This window comes from Lissotriton vulgaris, chromosome 2_1 (assembly GCF_964263255.1).
Source record: "Lissotriton vulgaris chromosome 2_1, aLisVul1.2, whole genome shotgun sequence".
In the NCBI taxonomy this organism is placed as follows: domain Eukaryota; kingdom Metazoa; phylum Chordata; class Amphibia; order Caudata; family Salamandridae; genus Lissotriton; species Lissotriton vulgaris.
In genome coordinates, this window is record NC_141687.1 from 72,897,684 (window position 1) to 72,922,362 (window position 24,679).

The following is a 24,679-nucleotide window of genomic DNA, read 5'->3' on the forward strand; positions in this document are numbered from 1 at the left end:
AACAAACAGAAATTGTATACAATTAACTAAGAGAAATCACAAAAGAGAGCCAGAAACAACCATATAATAGCTCCGGGCAATACAACAAGGTAAACTTATATCCAATTGACAATAGGTGCCCACAATTTCAAGCCCAGCATTCTCTTTCTTTTACCTTGGATTTTTATCTCAAGATGGTATACAGACAATAATTTAGATTGCCAATTACTAAACGTTGGTGGTTCAGGGTCGTTATACAAAGTCGGAAAATAGACATACAAATCGAAATAAAACCTGCCTCAGCCTCCTTCCCCGGTCTAGCCAAATTTCCTTGATAGCCAAAAATCACAAGATCCATTTGCAGGTGCTTGGCTTGAGCTAGAATAGAGGGAGAAGTATTCAGAAGCTGTCTTTTCCAGCAGCAAGTCTCCCTGTGCAGGTGCAGTCTTGAGCTAGGTTAGCATTCTAGTGCTTTATTAGGACTCTGTGATCTTCACAGGCAGCAGTTATGAGAACAAGGAGCAGTGATGCGTGAGTTGTGATTGCAATGAGGCTTGTCAGTCTACTGTGTCCTGTGTAAATATCGACTGGCCAATAAAAATATAGCATTCTGGTAATGTACAGCTGGCTGATTTACATTGCTTACTGTTTTGTGCAATCAACATATATTGATCTTGGGCGGTGCTAAAAGGTGATCTAAACTTCGAAGAAATCATTGGCGTCAAGAAGTAGGTTGACTGAAGGTTCAGCAAGTGTCTTATCTTTCACACACCCCATTACAGCAATTCATTGTACGGGACCCTTTTTGACTTTACTGAGATGTAAACACGGTCTCTACAAAGATTGAGAGGAGACATGTAAATAGTAATATGTAAAGCTGTTTCCTATTATACAATTATTTTGCTCTGGAGATGAAAATCAAAAAAGCTGAGTAAACAAATCAAAAAGGTAAAAAAAAGTCATATTTCGATCAAAAGGCGTTTTTTAATAATTGTATTCATCTTTGCATTGACATACAGAGCTGCTAAGTGGTGCATGTACTGCGGCACACCTTCAAGCAGGGCTCACCTTTTTATTAATTAATTAATTTATTTATTTATTTGAAGTTTTATATAGCGCACAGTTACCCTCGGGCATCCCAGCGCTTGTCCAGACGCCAACAGTTAACCAGAGGCCGGTTCAGTACCATCAAGCAGGAAACAAATGAGTTTTAAGGAGTTTGCGAAACCGAAGAGTGCAGGTCTCTGAGCGCAACTTCAAAGGAAGCGCGTTCCACAAGATGGCTGCATTGACCGAAAATCTTCTCCCACCGGTACGGGCCCTTTTCACTCTGGGAATTTGGAGCAGATGTTTCTGGTCAGAGCGCAACGCTCTATTAGCTTTGTAAGGCACAGCTAAGGTCCTCAGGATAGGAGGGCCCCTCCCCTGAAGAATTTTATGTGCTGTGCAAAGAGCCTTCAATTTGACCCTTTCCCACACCGGGAGCCAGTGCAGTGCCTTTAAGGCCGGTTTAGCTGACTGCATCCTTGGCACGCCCATAAGCAGCTTTGCAGCAGCGTTTTTGACCTGCTAGAGTTAATTAAGCGTTGCTTCAGGGGCACCCAGAAAGATAGCATTGCTATAGTCAAGTCTAGATGTGATAAGCCCCTGAATAAGCAACTTCCTTGATGTTGGAGGAAGAAGAGGCAGGACTTTGCGAGCTGAACGGTGAAGGCCAAAACAGACTCCTGCCGTTTTTTTCACCTGGGTCCTAAAAGAGAGGTCTTGCTCTAACCAGACCCCTAAACTCTTAATCTCCTCTTTCGGACTCGGGAGCTCTCCCATACAGCTAGGCCAACTAGTCAAAGGGAGTGAGGGGATCTTATTCCCTAGCAACATTATTTCGGTCTTCGAACCGTTCAACTTTAGAGCTGACTCACACATCCAGGTGTGAACTTTCGACAAACAGGAGTACAGCGAATCGGGATTATCCACCAGTTGGGATAGAGCGACCACCAGCTGCGTATAATCAGCATAACTGTCGATTTTAATGTCAAATGGGGCCACCACATCCTCCAGGGGAGCCATATATACATTAAACAATGTAGGGCTGAGGGAAGAGCCCTGTGGCACACCACACTGGAGGGGGATAGATGTTAACCGATCACTACCTTCCCAAACCTGGTATGTCCGCCCGCTGAGAAATGACCTAAGCCACTTCAGAGCCACACCTGAAACACCTACATCGGACAGTCGCTGAATCAACACTTGATGGTTCACAGTGTCGAAAGCCGCACTGAGGTACAGGAGGATCACTGCCACTGACCCTCCTGAATCAGGCAACTAAGCTGCAACCTCATGTTTTACTTTATACACTGTAAGTACAGTCAGTTAGCTCACTTTGTAAAATAGTGCTGCTGGCCATAAATCCAGGAGTAGCTGAAGGAGTCACACATGGCAAGGGACGCCTAGCAGCTATGCAGAGGTGCCTCGATGTGAGCTGTGCATGTCTGTATGCAATCTGCACACAAACACGGGTACCGGTGCAAAACAAGCCAATGTGAACACTGGGGCCTATCATGAACACATTCCGTTCCCTCTCCTGGGAGCAGAACATAAATGTTGGCCTATTTCCTTTGAAACTGCACTGCTTACAATGCATGCACTAACTTGGAAACACCATTGAAGACAATGGAGTGCGCTGGGCTTCTAATGGCCGGGTGCAGCCCAGGGCATCAACATTCCAATATTTTAGTTTCACTGCTGTTGCTGTGAATAAAAGCCTCTCTTAGCCTGAGGGAATTTCCATTCCACTCGCTCTGTGAGGCCTTTGTTTCACAAATGAGAACATTCTTCCATCTAATGGTGGAATGTTCAATAGCCCTCCGTAGCAGGCTCTACCGGCCATTAAAGGCCTCCTCACTTGTTAATGGCCCTCAGCTTCACCTTGGGCCATTAATGCTGGAGTGGGCCTTTAATGGCCTGTATAGCCCGCTAAGGCGGGCTATAAGTCTTTAATAGAACTCCGTGATCTTCACAGGCAGCTGTTATGAGAAAAGAAGTAGTGAAACGGGCCCGTGAATGTAATGAGGCTTTTCTCAGCATCTGGCTATGAATGTCCTGGGCCAGTATCGACTGGCTAAGAGCCAATCAAAATACAGCATTCAGGTTATGTACAGCTGTCTGATTTGCAATTCTTATTGTTGTGGTAACGGAGACATAGGATCGACTGAATATAACGTTGTTGCTCATAAATCTTTTTTAGGTTTACTTCCTGAATGACATTTGCAGAATTCACATGCCAAATACTTTTGCCGGAATAAGAAGAGGTGCCTATGTGTGTTTTATGGAATTGATGGCTTTGCTATTGCTTAAGAGGAATGCAAGTAAAATGATTTTTTTAACTCTTGCCTTATTTATATTCTAAATGATGTTATACTTAAGCAGTGCTAACAAGAAAACTAATCTTCAAAGAAATCCTTTGATCCCAGAAGTAGATTGACTGATGAGAGAAGGTTCCATGAGGTGCTTATCTTACACACGTTCCCTTACAACAAAGTGTTGTACAGGACCCAGGATCTTTACTAAGATGTGAACACTGGCTCTAAATAGTCTGAGGGGAGAAATGTAAATAGGAACAAGTAAAATCCTTTCTTATTTGTCAGGCAGCCCTTTTCACTTCAAAGGGCTGATGGATCAGGGTTATGTGTGAAACCCAGACAAATCCATATTGAAAATTCCACATAATAAAATCTACAGTGGATAATTCAAACACTGGAGAAGGTTTCAAGAAATAACCATCAAGTTATATTTAAACTTAAGAATCAATAGAAGCCAAATCTTTAGTTAGTGAACATCCAACAAAAACGACTCATAATGCCAAAATATGCTAAATATTTAGGTAGTGGAAAGTAAGCCTTAACCTAGTCAATGGCCATCACCAAATACAGTCTAGCACAAACCAGTTGAGAATGATTAGTGACATGCACTGCTCAGTAAGGTAGGAGAGAAGCTAGAAATGATTCCAAGTACAGAGTGATGAGCAGACCAGCATGGAATCTGCTCCCTAAGAGTGCCAGTACAAGACCTGTCTCGTATCCAAAATGTTGACCCTTCATACTCTCTGTACAGAGAAACTGTGCAGTCACTGGGGAGTGACAAAGAAACATACAAGGCGATATCAAAGGGCATAATGGACGGAGCGTTTGAGCAAATCCAAAACTCACCCCCAGTCAACTGATCTGGGTTTAATCCATCATCATTCTTTAGCTCACTCCACCACCCCGGTTCAGACATGGCCATATGCAAATGAGTCTGACCCTGTGCCTCATGGGAACAGTCCAGCCCGAAGTGCCAAGCCATGTCTTCCCGGGACCAGAAACAAGCATCCTGGGACCGGTTTCGGGTTCATAACCCTCATCGGCCAGGCTATCTTGAATCTAGTGGCAAAGTAAGCAAGGGAACCACGTCTGGGCATACCCTGCCAACTTAGGGTGAACAAAGCGATACCAAGGGGGGTTTAATGGACGGATTGTTTGAGTAAATGAAACACTCATACCCAGTCAACTGATCTGGGTTTAATCCATAATCATTCTTTAGCTCACTCCACCACCCCAGTTCAGACATGGCCTTATGCAAATCAGTCTGACCCTGTGCCTCGTGGGAACAGTCCAACCCGAACTGCCAAGCCATATCTTCCCTGGACCGGAAACAAGCATCCTGGGACCGGTTTCGGGTTGAAGGACTGGGTTCTTTAAGACCCAGCGGTGCCAGGGCACAACACCTGAAACCTTCGTGGGTAACCTGCTCCGGCGTACGAATCACAGAGACACGGGACACTTCCTTCGACGTCAAAGATTCAAGGTTTATTTGCTGCAGGGAACACAGAGATCACGGCAAGTACACAGCGTGCAACTTGGGGAGACTGCTTCAAATTGGTTCTGTGGATCGCTCCTTTTATACAGTTTTTACCCATAGGATAACATTGAACACAAAAGTTTACAACCCGGTTCCCACCATTATCCCCCAGAGGGGTCGCTTTGGTCACTTTGAAACACATGAGGTCCGGAACATAAGTGCGGAAACATTTGGCGGTTCCCAACTATAAAAACCATCTTCCCACCATTAGCAAATTCCAATCAGCAGTAAAACAGATCGAAATAGGAACAAAGACAGGTGCAGAGGAAGACGGAGACAGTGGGGAGATCGGAAAGGGTGTAAAAGGGGAGGTATCGGGAAACACGAGATACAGGCATCAAAGGGACGTGCCTAATGAGATGCACGGCTGAGACAATAAGCCCGTGCGGCAAGATGAGCCTCGAGCAGCGCCATCTGCCTTACAGTAGCAACCCCCTCGTCATAAAGACACTCACAAAGAACATGCGTCTTCCGCAGATATCTTGGGAGTCCCAGGGTCGCGAAGCGGACAACGTCCGTTCGCTGGCTACTTGAGGGCAAGAGACAAAATGGATGCCGTATCTAAGATGGAACCCGTGGGTACAGATGAAAAACCCACATAATAAACGAACGGTTTAAGTTAGCACAGCGAAACTGCGCACACTTACTAAACTCGTCATTTGCGGTTCATAGATACCAGACTCGACCATATTCGTGCGAGTCGAAAACACCACTTACAATTGTCACGGAACCTCAGACGCTCCTTTTGCCCTCATGTAGGCAAGCACTAGTCGGAATCATATTCGATATTCATCAGACCATCGAGGTGTTGCTGTAGCATAGCTCTGTCCAACCGAGTCCCCTTGGTAACAGATGGTTGTCTCATACACGTTGTAGCACAGAGGCCACATAAGGCAGGACCACACTGTACACAAAGGCAACACGTGAACAGGAACACTACAACGACTCCGATGATCATCAGAATTTTCCAACCCCAAGTCGACATCAGGCCCCAAAACCATCCAAGTAGCGTCCAATCCCCTACATCCACGTGTATGGATTCGGAGATTTTATGCAACCTCGAGATGGCTTGATAGACAGTAGGAGCATTATCTGGAATGAAAATGCAGCAGCTCGAATGGATCACCTTACATACCCCACCTCGATCTGCTAAGATGACATCTAAAACCATACGGGTTTGTAACGTCATAAGTCTCTCCGCCTGAAGTTCTGTGGTGATATTACCAAGGGCACTGGCAGTAATATTAGCTGTCGATTCTACCACTCGAGTCAACTGTCTCAGGTTCCTACTGTTGACCATAGGTCCCCAAAACGGGAGGAAACCCTTGAAAAAGTCTCCTGCCTCTTGACCGGCAGTATCCTCTTCGCTAATTACGCCTCGTATAACTCTAGTCTTATGATAATCGGCATCTACAGTAAACGTCGGAGGCAACAGATTTGCAATGAAACATGAGCCCAGGAAGTCAGCGGGCAACCATGTGTATGCACGATCATAGCAGATAAAGTATGTACCCTTGGCAGCCAGAAACACAGGGGACGAGGACATCGGCAGAATGTAATTTTCAGTGCAAGCACTTGCTCCAAGTCGGGCTTGCGATCTTCGGCCACGACCCATAAGACAAAAATTACCAGTGTGGGGTACGACCCATATCGGAGGCGAGCTTTTAAGCTGCTTTTCACTAGTGAACACACTATATTCACCTCTACTTAGGACCCTATAGGCCTGTACCTCTTCTTCGGGAATAAGCGAGGGATCATAGATCTCACTATCTAAATCCTCTATTGCTATCGACAAAGGTTTTTGATACGAGGTAGGACCAGAGTAGGGGGAACGTGGTTCTCGAATGGGGTGGAAACCCAGTGCGCTTCGAAACATTGTTTGAAATGCTCGAGCTGACCCTTGGGAGCTATACGGTAACACCAGATATGGAATTCCCTTATCTGTAGTGTGTGGCATCAACCCACACACCCAACAATTAGTAGTGTTAACCACTAACTGATGCTGATGGAGGAGCTGAATAAAGGAATTGTTGCGGAATTCTACACGTCTAGCCTGCTCGTGTTCCGGTAACATGTGAAAGGAATGGGGAGAAGCAGTAGAGGTAAGATTAGGGTAAGGAGTAGGAGTAGGTGTAGCAGGTAAGAAGTAAGACATCGTGTAATACACCCCACCCGCCAATAATGCAGAAGCAGTCAAGAACAATACAAACAGTTGGAATATGAAACATTTGGTACGACTGAGTTGCTGCAGCTTGAATCTGTGGACTTGAGCTCCCTCCAAATCATTCAGCTTCGAGAATGCCATTCCCTACGACCGTCCGCAACGTTTCTTGACGCACTTCGTTCTGTGCAGCAATAGTCAATCCCTAGGAGTTCCCAGGAACCGACGGCCTTTAACCTAGCGTCAAGACCTACTGTCCAGAAGGAAGTACGCGCGCGGCCCTACGGCCTTCAATGCACAATATGTACGTATGCAAAAACAAAGTCTCTCAGCTGTAAAGGCAAAAGTATAAGGAATGAGGCTCAATATATGTACAGAAAATAATTACAGTAATATGAAAGTTCAAAACTGATCACGGAAAACGGGGTAATGCAATCGTCGATACAGCAAAGCAAGATCTTTTTATTTGTCCTTAGTGCGAGATCGCAAAAAGTATCGAGTTTTCCCAGGACGTGTCTGCTCGTCAAACAAAGGATCCGTTGAAGAGACAGCGTCCTGCTGATCAGTTGAGTGTTCTGATCTTGAGTCTTTTGATGCTAATTGTTCAACAGTGTCTTTCTGCTGCGCTGAGGATTCTCCAACAAGCTGTGCGTCGCTAAAAGGCACAAACGCCGGCAATGTTTCTGTTTCAGATGACGCAATGCCTCTCCTTACCCACGGGTCTGCCGGCAAAGGGATGGGGACTCGTTTGGTGTGCGTAGCATGCACCCAATTTTTACGTCCCTCAAGACGAACGGCAGTCCTCGTGGCCAGGAGCACTTGGTAGGGTCCGGTGAACCTCGGGTCCAGGTTATTTTTGCGTGAAAAGTTCCTTGTCACCACCCAGTCTCCGGGCTGGAGCTGGTGGCCTGGACCCTCCGTCTGCGTCGGCAATGCGTCGTAAACCTGTTGGTTAATTAACCTCAGTTTAGCAGTCAAGTCATGTAGATAATCGATCAACATTGGGTACTCAAGATCAGAAAACATTCCTGGCCTAGGAACCCCCCACACATTCGCAGGACGGCCGAACACTATTTCGTAGGGGCTAAGCCCTACTCGGGAGTGTACAGTCGCCCTAGTTGACAGTAATGCTAAAGGTAAAGCGTCAGGCCACGAAAGACCAGTCGTAGCCTGAATCTTCGCTAACTTTAGTTTAAGGGTGCCGTTGTACCCTTCAACCAATCCAGCTGACTGAGGATGATTGGCGCTGTGGAATTTCTGATTAATTCCAAGGCCCTTACACACACTCTTCATCACACTTCCAACAAACTCACTTCCGTTATCTGACCACACAACTCTAGGCATTCCATACCGAGGAAAGTATTCCTTCAGTAGGATTTTCGCAGTAGACAAAGCAGTATTGTCTTTGAGGGGATAGGCCTCAATCCATCGGGAGAATGCGCAAACCACAACTAAAACGTATTTCAGGTTATTGCATCGCTCCATATGGATGAAGTCCAATTGAATCACCTCAAAGGGATACGAAGGGGGAGCAAAACTGCCAGGAGGAGTTGGGGTTCCTTTGCCAGGATTGTACATTATACACACCATACAATTCTTCACCAGACGTTCAGCACACTTCGTAATGCCATCATTCTTCCACACAGCAGCCAGCAACTTACAAATACCTTTCGCGCTGATATGTGCTAACCCATGCGCCATTGTCACAACGGCCAGCACATACGCGTCCGGCAACATCCATCTTTTCTGATCCGACAAATCAATCCAACAACCATTCGCATCCAACTTTCCCGTACTTTCTTTCCACTTCGTCTTTTCAGTCTCGGTGGCCTCATTCTGAATTGCTTTCACACTCTCGATAGTGTCTTCGCACATACTCGATTCTGTAGGCCACCTAACCGAACTTGTCACATACATTCGAGTGCTAAGGTTCCGGGCAGTCTCCTTAGCAGTCTCGTCCGCAAACGCATTACCACGACCAATATCATCCGTCACCTTACGATGCGCACTACATTTAACAATCGCAACTTGCGTAGGCAAAGTCAATGCATCCAAAAGATCATTCACAAGCTGGCCATGCTGAATCTTCGTACCGTGCCACGTCAAGAAACCTCTCTCTCTCCACAATCGTCCAAAGCTGTGAGCAACACCAAACGCGTATTGACTGTCGGTAAACACATTCACACGTTTCCCTTTCGCTAACACACATGCTCTAGTAAGAGCAATCAGCTCCGCAGCTTGGGCAGAATTCTGATTCAACCTTGCAGTCTCAACAACAGTATTCAATGTTACAACAGCATAAGCAGTAGTCACATCGCCATTCGGCAACTTAAAACATGACCCATCCACATACAAAGTGCCATCCGGATCTTCCAATGGGGTGTTTTTAAGGTCCACTCGACCTTTTGTTTCCTCTTCAGTCCTCAAGTAGCAGTCATGTTCTGCTACTTCATCTGACTCTGCGCTAATTGGTAACAAGGTTGCCGGGTTCAGAACGTTACAACGTTTTATCTGAATGTGGCTTGCCAAGAGCGTCAATTCGTACCCAGACAACCTCGCACTCGTCAAGTGCTGAGTTTTCGTTCGATTCAAAAGAGTATCGACTGCATGCGGAACCATCACCGTAAGCATATTATCCATGACCAATCCTGCTGATTGTCGGATGGAGACCGCAGCTGCCGCTGTTGCTCGTAAACAACTCGGCAATGCTCTAGCTACTGGGTCCAAGGTCGAGGAAAAATATGCACATGGACGTTGCTTACCACCAAAAGGTTGCGTTAAGACACTCAAAGCACAACCCTCTCTCTCGTGAACATATAACGTAAACGGCTTACCGTAGTCAGGGGTACCTAACACAGGAGCCGAACACAATGAATCACGCAGTTCAGAAAAACTTTTCTGACATTGTTCCGTCCATGGTAAAGGAGTTGAAACATCCTTGCACGTAAGAGCCACCAATGGTTTCGCTAGCAATGAAAAATTAGGAATCCATTGCCTGCAGTACGACGTGATACCTAGAAAGGCACGCACATCTCTTTGGGTTTTTGGCACAGCCATTCGCGCAATCGCTGCAATTCTCTCTGGGGTCAATCTCCTTCCCTCCTTTGACAATAAGTGACCTAGATAGGTTACTTCTTGACAACAATATTGGAGTTTAGAAGGTGACACCTTGTGATTTAACTCACAGAGATGTTGCAGCAACGACACCGTAGCAATTTTGCAAATGTCCTGAGTATCAGCAGCCACCAATAAGTCGTCGACGTATTGGATCAAGGCCGCACCGACCGGCAACCTAAATGCGTCCAGTTGACCCTTCAAGGCTTGGCTGTAAATAGATGGACTTTCACAGTAGCCCTGAGGAGCGCGTTTGAACCGGAAGCTGCGTCCACCGAGAGAGAAACCGAAAAGGTCCCTGCTCTCTTCGGCAATCGGGATGCTGAAAAACGCATTTTTCAAGTCAATCACCGAAAACCATGATGCAGAAGCTGGAATCAGAGTCAGTAGCGCCGTGATGTCAGGCACAACAGGAAATTGAGGAACCACAATTTTATTCACCTCCCGTAAATCGATAACAAAGCGATAAACAGGCGGTTTTGAAGGATCTGTACGTTTAAGAATGGGCAGCACAGGGCTGTTGCACACGTTTCCCCGAGTCTCTTCAATAACATCTTTCTCGATCAAATCATAGATGATCGCCAACAGTGCTCGTTCACCATCAAGGGAGATACGATATTGGGGAATACGTGGCAATCGCACATTAGATTTCAACTGTACAACATAAGGGGAGATATCAAGTAGGCCCACGTCATTTGGACCTGCTGCCCACAAAGATGCAGGAAGAGAACTCAATTCCGGTGGAAGCTTATCGAGGGACAAATACATAGGAGAGACAACCCTCTCTCCTAACGTAAGCTTTACACCCGCAGGAGAACAATACAAAGTTGCGTACAAACGTTTAAGCAAATCCAGGCCCAAAAGATTTTCACCACAACCCGTAGTCAAAATCAACGGAGCTTCTAGCTCTCGTGGCCCAATTTTAAGGGGCAAAGGGCGCGAAACTGGATTGCTAACGGGGGCGCCAGAGAATCCAACGGAAACATTTGTTAAGCCAGACAAAGGTGCGCCAGGGAGTTTCGAATACATGATAGAACTTTTCGCCGCACCAGTGTCCAACAGAAAAGGCTCAACGACGCCCGATGTAGCAACTGCGACGTAAGGCCCTCTCTGATCAACCGGAACTGATACCACTCCCTCTCCTTGTCTTTGGCTGTCCTAGTAATTACTGTCATCAATACCCTGATCGACGTAATAATCGTCTACATTATACTGCGCAGATCGTCCTTGCGATGATCCACGTTGATCGAAACAATTATTGGAATTGGATGAGTTATCCGAGCGATCGTTCTGAGCACCACGACCTCTACCACGTGATGTTTGCTGTGAACCGCCACGACCTCCTCTAGATGAGTTACCACTATTACGTTCTTTTAAAACAGGGCAATTGAATTTAATGTGTCCCTCCTGTCTACAATAAGCACATTGATTGTACCCTAACGAGGATCTTTGGGAGGAGGAGTCATTACGGGTTTGGGATCTGTTCGATTGTGGCTGTGACCTATTCTGTTGTGAATTATTCTGATTTGACCGCGGAGGATACGCTTGTTGCAACAACACTTTAGTTTTTAGCTCTTTCGTCTTTTTATCAGCACGGTCGTTCTCTTCTTTCTCTCTATTCTCATAGTATTGTGCCGTAGCCAATATCTGAGCCGAAGTAGAAACGGCCCATGCACTTTCCGAATTTCTCAATTTATTGCTCAAATCGGGCAATAAATTCGAAACAAATTTATCCACAAACAATCTCTGACCACCCTCGGTACCCATATCCTGACCACTATGGTCGATGAATGCTTCCTCGAACCTCGTAAAGAAGTCGGAAACACTCTCATCTTTCTTCTGCTTACAGGCTGACAATTTGTCCCAGTTTACCCTCATGGCTGGCATAAGAGTTTTCATTAATGTTATTATTCTTTGAGGGAGAGCAGCAATCAATTGTTCAGGCTTAGCGCCACCAACTTGCAACCCATCGGCCGCTACAATGGCCGCCCAATCACCACCTAGTTCATTTGCGTGATTTTCCTGACGAATCTTAGCCCATACCGGTTGCGGTACGACATTGCCAAACAACATGTCGATATCGGCAAGATTCATTATCGTAGCGTCTACGAGCTGCGATAATTCTTTGTAATACCCTGCAGGATTTTTGCGAGGGTCAGGCAAAGATTGCTTCACCTGCAACACTTCCGAGCGTTTCCATGGGAGATGTATCCATACCCTCTGGAAATGCGGCGGAATAATAGGAATAGCAGTGGCATCACCTGGCATCCACACTGGTGGAACTTCCCGCATAGGGTATTGGCCAGACTCGTCTGGTTGTTTTTCAATATCCTCAACAAACAATGCATGAGGAATGGGAGCGGGACGAAGAGATAGCAATCGTTCAACAGCACGTCGAACGTTGGTATCCACTATCAGCCCATTTGCGAACTGAAGCTGAAGATCAGACAGAGCGGTGAGCACCTCGTCAGGCGCATCAGCCGCTATTTGATCATAAAGGAACTTACACATTTCGTTAAACACATATCTCTGGGTTGGTATATTGAATTGACAAAATGTTTCGAGGACAACACGGGGTGGACTTCTCTGAGGATTTACCATCCAACCCATCGCCATGTTATACAGCGCAACGCGTTCTCTGTTTCCAGGAAGCTGACTACGTCTCTGAGGACCATCAGAACCAGCGGACCCATGAACAGGTCCGAGCGAATGAAAGAAACTAGCAGCAAGAGGAGAATTGCGACTACGAGTAGAGGGAGAAGCATACAATACAGGACTAACAAGAGAAGGAGTAGAAACAGTAGCAACAGCAGGGGTTAACAAAACAGGAGCAGTAGCAGAAGCAGTAGCGGGAACAGGAGTATGTGGAAGCGGAGGAGCAGTAGGGATAGAAACAGGCAAAGGAGCAGGAACAGTAGGAAGAACGGGTGCAGGTTGAGGAACAGGCGGAGGAGGAATAGGCGGTAGAATAGGTACGGCAGGGACCACAGGAGCTGCGGTACCCTGTACGTACGGAGGTGGCGACTTCATAAGATAAGACATTAAGGGATCCTCAACTGGCTCTTCCTTCTTTTCCGACTCCGTAGGCAAAGCGGGGTAACATTTATCTACAGTCATACGCTGTAATCGGTCAAACACTTCCTTATCCTTAACCTCCTTATCTCGCTGAAATTACTCTGCTTTCTTCACTATGGTAGCAACATTATCTCGCTGATTACGTTTAGTCTGTCTGATTTCTTTCTGTCGGGCTTCTTTGCGCCACAACCGAAAGGCATCAAACATGGCCGGCCTTGACTTTCTTTCGAACAGTTTAATCTCTAGATTATCTAAGATCGGAGCTTCGAAGCTACCATGAGGTGGCCAACGAAGGTCGCCGTCCTTTTTCGTGTATTTAATCCAATAATCGTTAAAGGTAATTGGGCCTAGCCCATGCTTACTATAGAGCTCATACGTGGGAGTTCCAACCGGAGGTATCGGACACGAGTCCTCCAATCGGGAATCCGTACCACAAGGTCTGAAACAACTAAACAAAGTACTACGACCAGGCATCTTGCACACTAGCCGAGTTTCACAAACTTCAAGGGTTACGGGATTTACCAAGTCCCAGCAAAGAGCAAAACCCTCGGTTTTTGGCGGCTGCAGTCGTCAAACAACACAACAAAGTACGCTAGCAAAGTGTCACCGACAAAAACACTCACACAGCGTTACCACAACAAAGACACTCGCTAAAGTGTCAACAACCAAGAACTATGGGAGCGACCCACAAATACTTAACTCAAAAATCGATGGCGTCACCAGGAAGGCCCGTCAATCGTCTCGCTATACCAAGGTCTACGCCAGGCGCCAAAACAGGTCTACAGTCAGGGCAGCAGTCCGTCGCAGCCGTCCGGAGGCGGGAATCTTCGCGGGAAAAGTCTTCGGGCCACTTATTTCGACAACAGGATCGATGAAGCGGAGTGCACCTTCCCTCGGAGATTTCACACGAAGTTCCTCACGATCGTCGGGCTTGGACCGGTACCACTGATGCAGCCCCACGTTGGGCGCCAACTGAAGGACTGGGTTCTTTAAGACCCAGCGGTGCCAGGGCACAACACCTGAAACCTTCGTGGGTAACCTGCTCCGGCGTACGAATCACAGAGACACGGGACACTTCCTTCGACGTCAAAGATTCAAGGTTTATTTGCTGCAGGGAACACAGAGATCACGGCAAGTACACAGCGTGCAACTTGGGGAGACTGCTTCAAATTGGTTCTGTGGATCGCTCCTTTTATACAGTTTTTACCCATAGGATAACATTGAACACAAAAGTTTACAACCCGGTTCCCACCATTATCCCCCAGAGGGGTCGCTTTGGTCACTTTGAAACACATGAGGTCCGGAACATAAGTGCGGAAACATTTGGCGGTTCCCAACTATAAAAACCATCTTCCCACCATTAGCAAATTCCAATCAGCAGTAAAACAGATCGAAATAGGAACAAAGACAGGTGCAGAGGAAGACGGAGACAGTGGGGAGATCGGAAAGGGTGTAAAAGGGGAGGTATCGGGAAACACGAGATACAGGCATCAAAGGGACGTGCCTAATGAGATGCACGGCTGAGACAATAAGCCCGTGCGGCAAGATGAGCCTCGAGCGGCGCCATCTGCCTTACAGTAGCAACCCCCTCGTCATAAAGACACTCACAAAGAACATGCGTCTTCCGCAGATATCTTGGGAGTCCCAGGGTCGCGAAGCGGACAACGTCCGTTCGCTGGCTACTTGAGGGCAAGAGACAAAATGGATGCCGTATCTAAGATGGAACCCGTGGGTACAGATGAAAAACCCACATAATAAACGAACGGTTTAAGTTAGCACAGCGAAACTGCGCACACTTACTAAACTCGTCATTTGCGGTTCATAGATACCAGACTCGACCATATTCGTGCGAGTCGAAAACACCACTTACAATTGTCACGGAACCTCAGGGTTCATAACCCTCATCAGCCAGGCTATCTTGAATCCAGTGGCAAAGTGAGCAAGGGGCCCACGTCTAGGCATACCCTGCCAACTTATTGACTGATTTGCATATGGCTGGGTTCAAACTGGAATGGCATGGTGAGCAAAAAAACGATGGATTTAGGCCCAGATCTCTGTACTGGGGTGAATGTATGACATTGTTCTGCATTCTGTCCATCAACTGTTGTTTTTGCATTTGTCACCCGAGTGTGGCGGGTATGCTCAGACGTGAGTCCCGTGCTCTCCATGCCACTGGAATCAAGCTATCTTGGCTGATGAGGGCTTAAAGCCCGAAACCGGTCCTAGGATGCTTGTTTCCAGTCCAGGGAGGACCTGGCTTGGCAGTTTGGGCTGGACTGTTCCATTGGGGCACAGGGTCAAGACTGATTTGCATATGACTGGGTTCAAACTGGAATGGTATGGTGAGCAAAAAAACGATGGATTTATGCCCAGATCTCTGTACTGCGGTGAATGTATGACATTGTTCTGCATTCTCTCCATCAACTGTTGCTTTTGCAAAGAAACAAATATATCATTACCAATAGGTAACTAGAATGCACATCACATAGTAGTAGTGACATTTGTCCAACATCTAATGAATACACTATGCTATGATTTACACAGAAAACAGAACAGCATTCAGAATATGAACAACACCTGTGATCAACCAAGGAAATGTCTTTCAATTTGTATACAGTTGTGAAATCTGTTCTGTTTAGGAACTCAAAACATTACATTTTATGTTACAGTGCGAGCAAGACCAATCAACAAACGGAAACTCATCTAATTATTTGGTCAGTGCAAGTTAAAACCAAAGCTTTATGGTGCAAAGGCAGGTAGAGGGGAAGACAAGTCATTGTCATGTTTTTCAATTCACACTCATTGAAAATGTGCAATGAAAATCACGATTAGGCCTGAAGCCTCAGTCATGGCAAAGATAAACTCAAATATTATAACAGATATAATAATAGCTTTGCATCTAGTATTAATTAGCATGCAAAAGGACTTAATATAGAATCCACAATCACACACTCATTTTGGTCAAAGTGTGGGAAACTAATAAAGCAGAGAACACTTCAAAGTAAAATGTCTATCATGAAGAGAAATGCATGTTTTTCTTCATCCTTGCATCCAGATGTATAGCTGCTGAGTCGTCCATGTTATGTGTAACACCTTCATTCAATGCTGACCTTTTCAGTAACTAACTTAAAACCTCCTGTTGTATTTTAAATATTGTGAGCATAGACAACTCATTATGCACAATAGTCAGGGATATATGCCTAGGAGAGTGCGTCGCTGATGGGGAAATACTGGCACCCTCCCAGGAGCATATGAATGAAACTCACCAGACGTAGCAGATTTGCTCAGAAACAGAGTGACATTTATTTAATGGTACCAAAAGCAATTATCATTGCTAATTAGCAAGGAAGAAGTCAGATCTGCCACCTTAGGGGCTCTCAGACCGCTTCTTCCCAGAGTGACAGATTTCTAGGTGTTATATACAGTATGAAATGCCGTATCAGCGGAACTAGAATAAGACACCAAGCCAAATATGGCTGACATGGATGTGCAATGTCTGCACCATGTAAATTATAAACAGCCAGATATGGGCAGACCAGAAAGGCAGGCTCTGCACTGTGTAACACTTGCATATCATGTAGTCAAAGACAAGCAAAGTGACCTATATATATATGAAGGAAACATTAGTTACATATCTTTGGATGGCATTACACAGTGTTTGCATTCAATGCATGTATTGTCACATTGATACATCTTGATGAGATCAGTATTATATCAGCAAGCTGTTGTGATACCAGCAATAAGTGTCCAACAAATATTTTTCTCTGTGCAATGCATAGTGCTACTGTGTCACTTTAGTCACTCAGTTCCTGGGCATGTTTTGCAAGTGTCAATTTAATTTAAATTAAAGGCACGCAGTGAGCGGTCAGCTGCTTCTCCTCCTGGTCTGCAGTCGTCTTGTTCAGGGGCAGTATCACGTTGTCCTCTTCAGTCTATTTTTCTGCAGGTGCAGACCATCATGTGTACTTCACTCAACAGCATCAGTAGATGTAGATGTCGTGTCCCTCTGACACTTTTTATGATGGGCCTCATGGATCGTTGAAATGGTCTGGTCTGTCCTCTTATTGACTGCTGTTTTGTTCAGGTCCTCTAGTGACAGATGGTCATCACTTTCTGGTACCGTCCTCTCAGGCGTTGGGGCGCTGCATTGCATCTTCTCCTCTCAATCCATTCATGGCGATGGTTCACCGTCTGTGGTCCAGTCCACCTAGAACTAAAAGAAACAGCTTTTATTTTTCTCGCAATGACCATGTATCCATAATCACTTTAGAAGTCTTTGCCATATTGCAGGCAGTACTAAAGTCAGAGCTTCAGGCCTGTTCCATCAGTTGCTTTTACTAATAATCTATTTTATTTTTTATTTTGGCGCTCATTTACTCCTCCTGGCCTCAAGTTGGAGGGTGGAATGGGGTATGCATGTTATACTGTATTCCCACAAACCTCTTTAGCATAAATGTAATCCCTAAGTGATCTCCTTCTATCGCTATTTATGCCCTGGTGGGTCTTAACCTTGTAGAGATGGCTTTACTGAAGTACTGTGCCTCAGTTGCTACATTATTCTTCCCTGTTGGATCCTCCTCCATTCATTCATGAAAACATATCCACCCACATCAGCAAGTATTTAAATCCATTCACTGGGAGGCAACATGCATCTGCACATTCATCCTCCCTTGTGCAACATCAGATGGCATCACTTCATTTGCAATGTTATTTTGCTCTGAAACAGAGATGGAAAGGCAGTTTGTAGTCAGGCAGTCCAGCAGTCCCCATGAAAATGCAGTACACAATGTCTCTTTCAATTTCTTGAAACAGTTGGCAAGTTTATTTATTATTTATTTATTACTTAAGCTTTTAAAGCGCAACAGCTACCCGAAAGGGTTTCCTGGCGCTGAGATAATGCAACTAGCAGAAGATAGAAAGAGGCCACTCAGTTATTGATCAAAAAGCCAGGTCTTGACGGCCTTGCGAAAGCGAGTGTAGCAGTCCTCTGAGCGAATATCAAAAGGGAGGGAGTTCCATAGCTTGGGCCCCAAATAGGCGAAGTATCTTCCGCCCATTTGGGAAAGTCTGAACTTAGGAACAGTGAAAAGAATTTGGGAGGAGGAACGAAGAGAACGGGCAGGAGAATAAAAATTCACCAAGGTTTGCAAGTAACTAGGAGCCAACTTTCTCCTGATCTTATGCATGTAACTGAGCGCCTTGAACTACACTCAACTGTCCACCCTCAGCCAGTGAAGGTCACGAAGGTGACACTGTGGAAAATTAACACAAACTTGGTGAACATTATCGGCGCCATCTTGCCCCTTTCCAAGCCCATTCGTGCGCGTAAGCGGCAGCCATTTTGAACACCATGGCCTCCCTGCCCCTCGCTGATAGCCAGCGCGTCTCTCTCTCTCTTAACCTCGCAAGCATCCCCCCCGCACATTGGCAACCCCCGCTCTCTCATGCCTTGGGTCATAAACCCCCCCTTCAGCGCAGCTTCACCACGGAATCCCATCCTGTTCCCAGCGCGACACCTCCCCTCATTCCTTTCATGGCTTCAGATCCTTTTGATGCAAACCCCCTTTTTCCTGTGTCCCCGTTTGTCTTCCTTGTTCCCAGGCCGCCACCTGGCCCTGCGGATACTGTTTATTACCCCGTACAGTAGGAAGCTTCCCCTCCCCATCAAAAGACCCACGAACCGATCAAAGCCCCCACCCTATGAGATCCGATCAACCCCATGCATTCCGTGAATCGGCGGAATGCCCTGCTGTGCGGCAACCATCACCTGTTGTGACCGGGGTGGGGAATCCAACTGTAAATGTATGTGGGAACGGGCCTGAAGGGGAGATTCCGAGGATGTTCTTTCAACTATCAATGTGTTGCAAGAATGTGTTATGTGCAATAAAGGTCATAAACCCTAGTATAAGAGGCCAGGCCTCAGAGATGTGGTTAGAGCACCTCGTGACGATACTTGCTGTCTGAATTGATGTGTTCTCCTCCGGAGAGAATAAAATCCTCGTTTCCTGCCTTCCAGTCTCCAGCGCCTGCTTCTTCATTGGTTAACATTGGTGGGTCATAGAGGCGATACCGCCGGGCAACATAAAAAGGGTCTTTGGTTACTGGTTGTCTTTGGAAACCCTTTTTTACAATTGGCGTCCCAAACGTGGGGCCCATCAGCGACTCGTGGATCCAGTGGGAGAGGTCCTGACGACAGAGTGAACGACTGCAACGATCGGAAGGTACCCTGTCCGATAGACCCTCGTCTGACAGCCGATCATCCGAACTTCACTGGTTCCGAACAGACCTCTCTCGAGTGATCTGCGGTCCTGACTGGGAACCATCAGGAGTGCCACGAGAAGTACGAAGAGATTCGGAAGACAAGAAACTGTCCATGCGGTCCGGGTAAGGTCGTGTAAACACGATGAATTGCGAAAGTGATAGATAATTGAAAGTGATTGATAATTGTTGAGAAAATACTAGTATTACTTTTTGTTAATTTATTGGAGATTCACTGTCTACAAACGGAGAAACAACAGGCTCTCCCTTTATAAACAGCGAAGGATAGGTACGCACCCATCGGACCTATCTTTCTCCCCCACTGAACAATTGCCCCTTCCCCCCATTGATTAACTGTTATAGATTGTTTTCTGGAGATTCTCTGTCTGCAAACAGGGAAAAATAGGTCCCCTCTTTACAGATAGTGAAAGGGTAGGTGACGCGAACCTTTGCGAGCCTACTCATTCTCCCCATTGACCATATTGATTTTTTATTTTTGACCTAACATTGATTGCTCAAGATTGGTTCATGAGGTATTCACTACGTGCAAACAACGTAGAATAGAAATATTCTGTCTAGTCTTTGCACGCAGTGATAAGATAGGTAGTGCTGACTATTATCCCATTGTGATCCGTCATGCCTGTCTTCTCCCCACTGGTTAGTAGCCTGTTTAGCCCGGACCGCTTATTAGAGATGAACCATCCGGCTCCGCTGGAAGGCACCCCTAATAAGGACATGTTCATGAAGCATGGATTGATCGCTATAGCCTATAGTGAGCTGTGGCATAAATATACGAAAAAGGATCGAGAAAGTCAGTGGCCACTGAGAGGATCCTTCGATCTTGACAAAATAGAAACGGTAGAAATAGCCCTTCGTAGGAATGAAACAACACCTATTATGCTCGATAGTCTCGGTATGTGGCGCAAAGAAGCCACACGACGAAGGGAAGGCGACGAATTCAGAAAAGGTGAAGGGGCACGACGGACAACCCTCCAAACGTCTAGTAGGCAAAGGGAAGGGCCAGCGATGGCACAGTCCCGAGGAGTAGATATGAAAAGAGAACGGTGTAAAGGGGTGTGCCGACAAGTCAACCCCGGAACACAACGACCCGAAGGTAATCCCCCGACACTGCGCACAGGACGAATAGATTTAAAACAGAACCAATGTGCTTTCTGTAAATGCCTCGGGCACTGGAAAGCCCAATGCCCGACTTTGCAGAGCATAGGTAAGAACGGAGGGTCGACAGAAGGGACAGGCCGACAGAAAGGGAAAAGGCGCGAAATAAAAACCAATCAGACTAGTGCGGACAGGATAGATAGAACCACCCCGTTTGATTATGCTCGATGGCACAGATTTCGTCAGACCAATTTTAACGACATGTTAGAGTTCTGGGACTGATTGCTTTTTGTTGCTCCCCCACTCTGAAAACCAAACACAATTACAGACCGGTGTAAACAACCCCCCGTTAGAGGAAAGACTCAAGGAAGCCAAGCATCTATTATATAACTTAGGATTTAATTACGGTAAAGAAAACACACAACCAACGGTAAATAGAATAACTAGTAGAACTCTCTCTAAAACAAACTCTACTAATAGGAAAAATACAAAACATATTATGCTCACTCCGGAAGTCCTCCAATGTAACAGTTCGATGGTCCCGCCCATCCGAAACACATAGCACGTGTGGGGCGGGGCCTGCCAGCAACCATGGGCCAAAAAGAGATCGCTGGCGAGAAGGTCCTGGAGGCTCCACCAAGCAGGCAATGAAATGGTCTTCCCATACTACCCTTCCAGGGATGGCGTCCCCCGGGCCGCGAGTAGGGAGGGGGCGGCTGCAAATGACCCCCTCCCTCGTATCTCCTGGTCCGGCCATCACGAATTCCTCCATCGAACGGATGCAGGGTGGGCAGGGAGGAAGAGGCGACGCGGACGAGCCTCTTCCACCTCCACAGGTAGGAGGCTTCCCTGCCCTGGTCCGGCGCCGACGTCCTCCAGCCGGGCGACGGCCATATACCTACGCTGCACAGGAAATATAATGCCCGGCTGGTATATTTCCGCAACACAGGACATACAATGCCCGACTGGTATACTTGCATAGTACAGGACATACAATGTCCGACGGGCATATTTACGGAGCACCGGATGTACAGTGGTCCCCCAAGAGTCGGAATCAGGGGTGTAGGGTGGTCATCATGTGCGCCCCTGATTCAAAGGGACGGCGTAGGATGCGCCGGGAGAGGAAGGCGGCACGGACGAGCCTCCCTCACCTCCCCAGACGAAGGCTCCACTGCTGCGCCCTGGCGCCCCGAACCAAAATGTCCTGCTCCAGCAGCATGATGCTCTGTCCTTCGCCATCACAAGAAGTTTCTTCCACTCCTGATGGATACGACAAAGGTGGCTGCCACAGGGTCTCAAAATGGCGTCTGGGCCCTCGAAAGGCGGGTCTAGGCCGCTGGAGTAACTTTGTCCGAAATTGCAACTCGGGCACTTGCCCACCTGGGCGCAAGCCCCCACCATCGACAAACATCCCCTCGACTTTGAAGATTCTACCAAAGTCCCAAGAGCCCTCGGCCCCTTCAGGCTTCCGGTGAGGAACAGCTGCATTGATCTCAAATGAAATAACCACGGCACAGCAACAAGATGGCGGTGCTCTCGTGTCTGCATCAGCTTCCGTCTGAACCACCCAGGAACATTATGGGCTAACGAACTCGAGTAAGTTCCGGCTGAACATCAACATGACCCGGTAAGAAAGACTCTACCCCCTCCCTCTCTTGATTGACGGTCCACGCCACCAGCCCCTCTGTTAGCACAGTTTCTTTTGAACTGCCGAAAGGGACCCTGGTCCAACCGCCAATCGTCGAGGATATTTTTTCCTCTGGTGCTACTTCCGGACTAAACCGGCCTCGCCCAAAATGGCGCCGGTATCAATGGAAACTAACGGACGCCTCGTGGTGTTCCTTAACTAATGAAACTTGATGTGCTAAGATATATATACGAACCATTGTGCACTCGATGGGAAAGGGAGGAGGGTTCACTTGGCGAACTTTTGAGAAGGGGTTCCGTAAAAATGTTGATTTCAATGAACGATTTATTTTTGATATTTATTGTAACTGGTACATAACGTCGCTTATGATGCACACCCACGGTTTACATCTAGGAAATGTGATTCCGATGAGCTTGACTGTGTTTCCATTTATGAACTGAAATGCCCCTGATTCCCTCGTCACGCAATGAAATGTTTTCAGTTACTTGCAAATAATAGATTAGGCCTTTTTACATGTTCTTGTGCTACAAAATAACCCCCTACTGTATGTGCTTCCATCGACGATATGTCAGGCCAAATTATGATTGTGCTCTCACATTTTACGTACTGAATGATTATACAAATAAAGGTCTTAAAAACTATGAATAGGCATCGCATACTTTTGTAAATGCGGGTATCGGAGGGAGGGTTTTTCTGTGCGCAACCGTTCTGCTCTTTTTTTTTAAGGTTATCCGAGAAATGGTTGTTCGGCCCCGGATTGATGATCGGATCCCAGGTATGATACGTTGCCTCCAAAATATGCGACTAAGCTCAGGGACTAACATATGAAGAAGGACCTCGACTTCTGAGAGTGGGTAAAGTAAAGCGGGGTGATTGATAAAATGTTATTAAGATATGGTGGTCGAAGGTACTAAGGTACCGGGTTAAACGAAGAACTGATATGCCTTAGAACCTCACAGCTTTGGGAATGATTTAAGGATCCCGAAGGCCGGATACATCTACAAAACCGGGTACCTCACGCTAGGCACCTCTGATTCCTTTTTAAGCGTTTCTCTACACACGATCCTTAATGCCATCCTCGAACCTCCCCATGAACCACCTATCACATTGCCCGCCCCCTTGACTTTCGGAAACCAAAATCCTAAGGGATTATATCCCGAAGAGATAAGTACGAGTATGCGGTAAGTAAAGGACTTTCGTGCCCGTACATTTGATGTGTTCGAATGTTGTCCCCCCACCTCCCCCTTTCCCTCCTTTTTTTCCTCTGCAGGTCACATTAGAATCCCGATTAGAGTATCGTAAGGGATCTGGAACCACGTCACGCCCGATGCATGAAAAGGAACTACCGCTGCAAGACGACACAAAAAGGACGCCCTACCCAATGCACGACCTTTTTGTACCAGATCTAATGCTCTTCTGTCCCAAAATTGCATGCTTTCTACATCCTAACACAGACCCGAAACGTCTAACGTTGGGTAACGCACTGAATAGCCCAAACAATACACGGTCATTCTCCATGTCCCATGTGTACTGTTTGGCCTATTGTCTCTCTTTCTCTCTCTCTTTCTCTCTCTCTCTCTCTCTCTCTCTCTCTCTCTCTCTCTCTCTCACTCTTTCACCCCTCCACACTTTCCCTCTTCCTAGCGACTGGCACCTAATTGACGAACCTGGTGCACCTCCCGATTGGCCCCAAATACCACAAGTATTTGCACAAATTTGTCCTAAATAAAATTGTATCGGTACCACGTTACTACCTCTCCTTTTCTGCTAAATATGGATGAAATTTAAAATTGGCCATTAGGAAAGGGACAGGTAAGACGACTGAGGTTCCCTAAATTTGACCCACAGCCAGGGAACTATTTGTCAGTGGCTTCTATGATAAAATATGTCTGTGGTAATGCGACCATCCCCATTCCAAATTGTCCCCATACCCCAAACAGTAAGAAATGATCAAGACACCCCCGTCTTCCCAAAATGCCCCCAGTTTGGTGTCAGCTGCCCTGAACGAGAGCCTGAAAAACGCCCCCTGCTCTAATTCACTGTGTTCCCAATTGTTTTCCATAAGATCCCACCTTCCCCGAGGATAAGTTTACTAATTATCGCAAACCCCCCCCCCCCCCCCCCGAGTTTTTGTAGTAACCAGGTTGCGAGGAAAGTTAGAAAGATGTGTGCAAAGTTGAAAATTAGATCGAAAATCGAAAAGAACTTGTTGCAGTAAGCCTTGTTGAAAATAAGATGTTTTTATGTAATGCAGACTTGTTTAGCCTATGTTCACCCCTCAGAAGGATGCCTATCAGACTGTGGTGAATAGCACGTTGCACTTTTTTTTGTAAAATACAAGGCCCTGAAGACCAGCCTAGCCTTGCAAGACTCGTACTAGGGAAATGGGTCTCAACCAGAAGAAGTGACATCTACTATAATAGACGTATGCA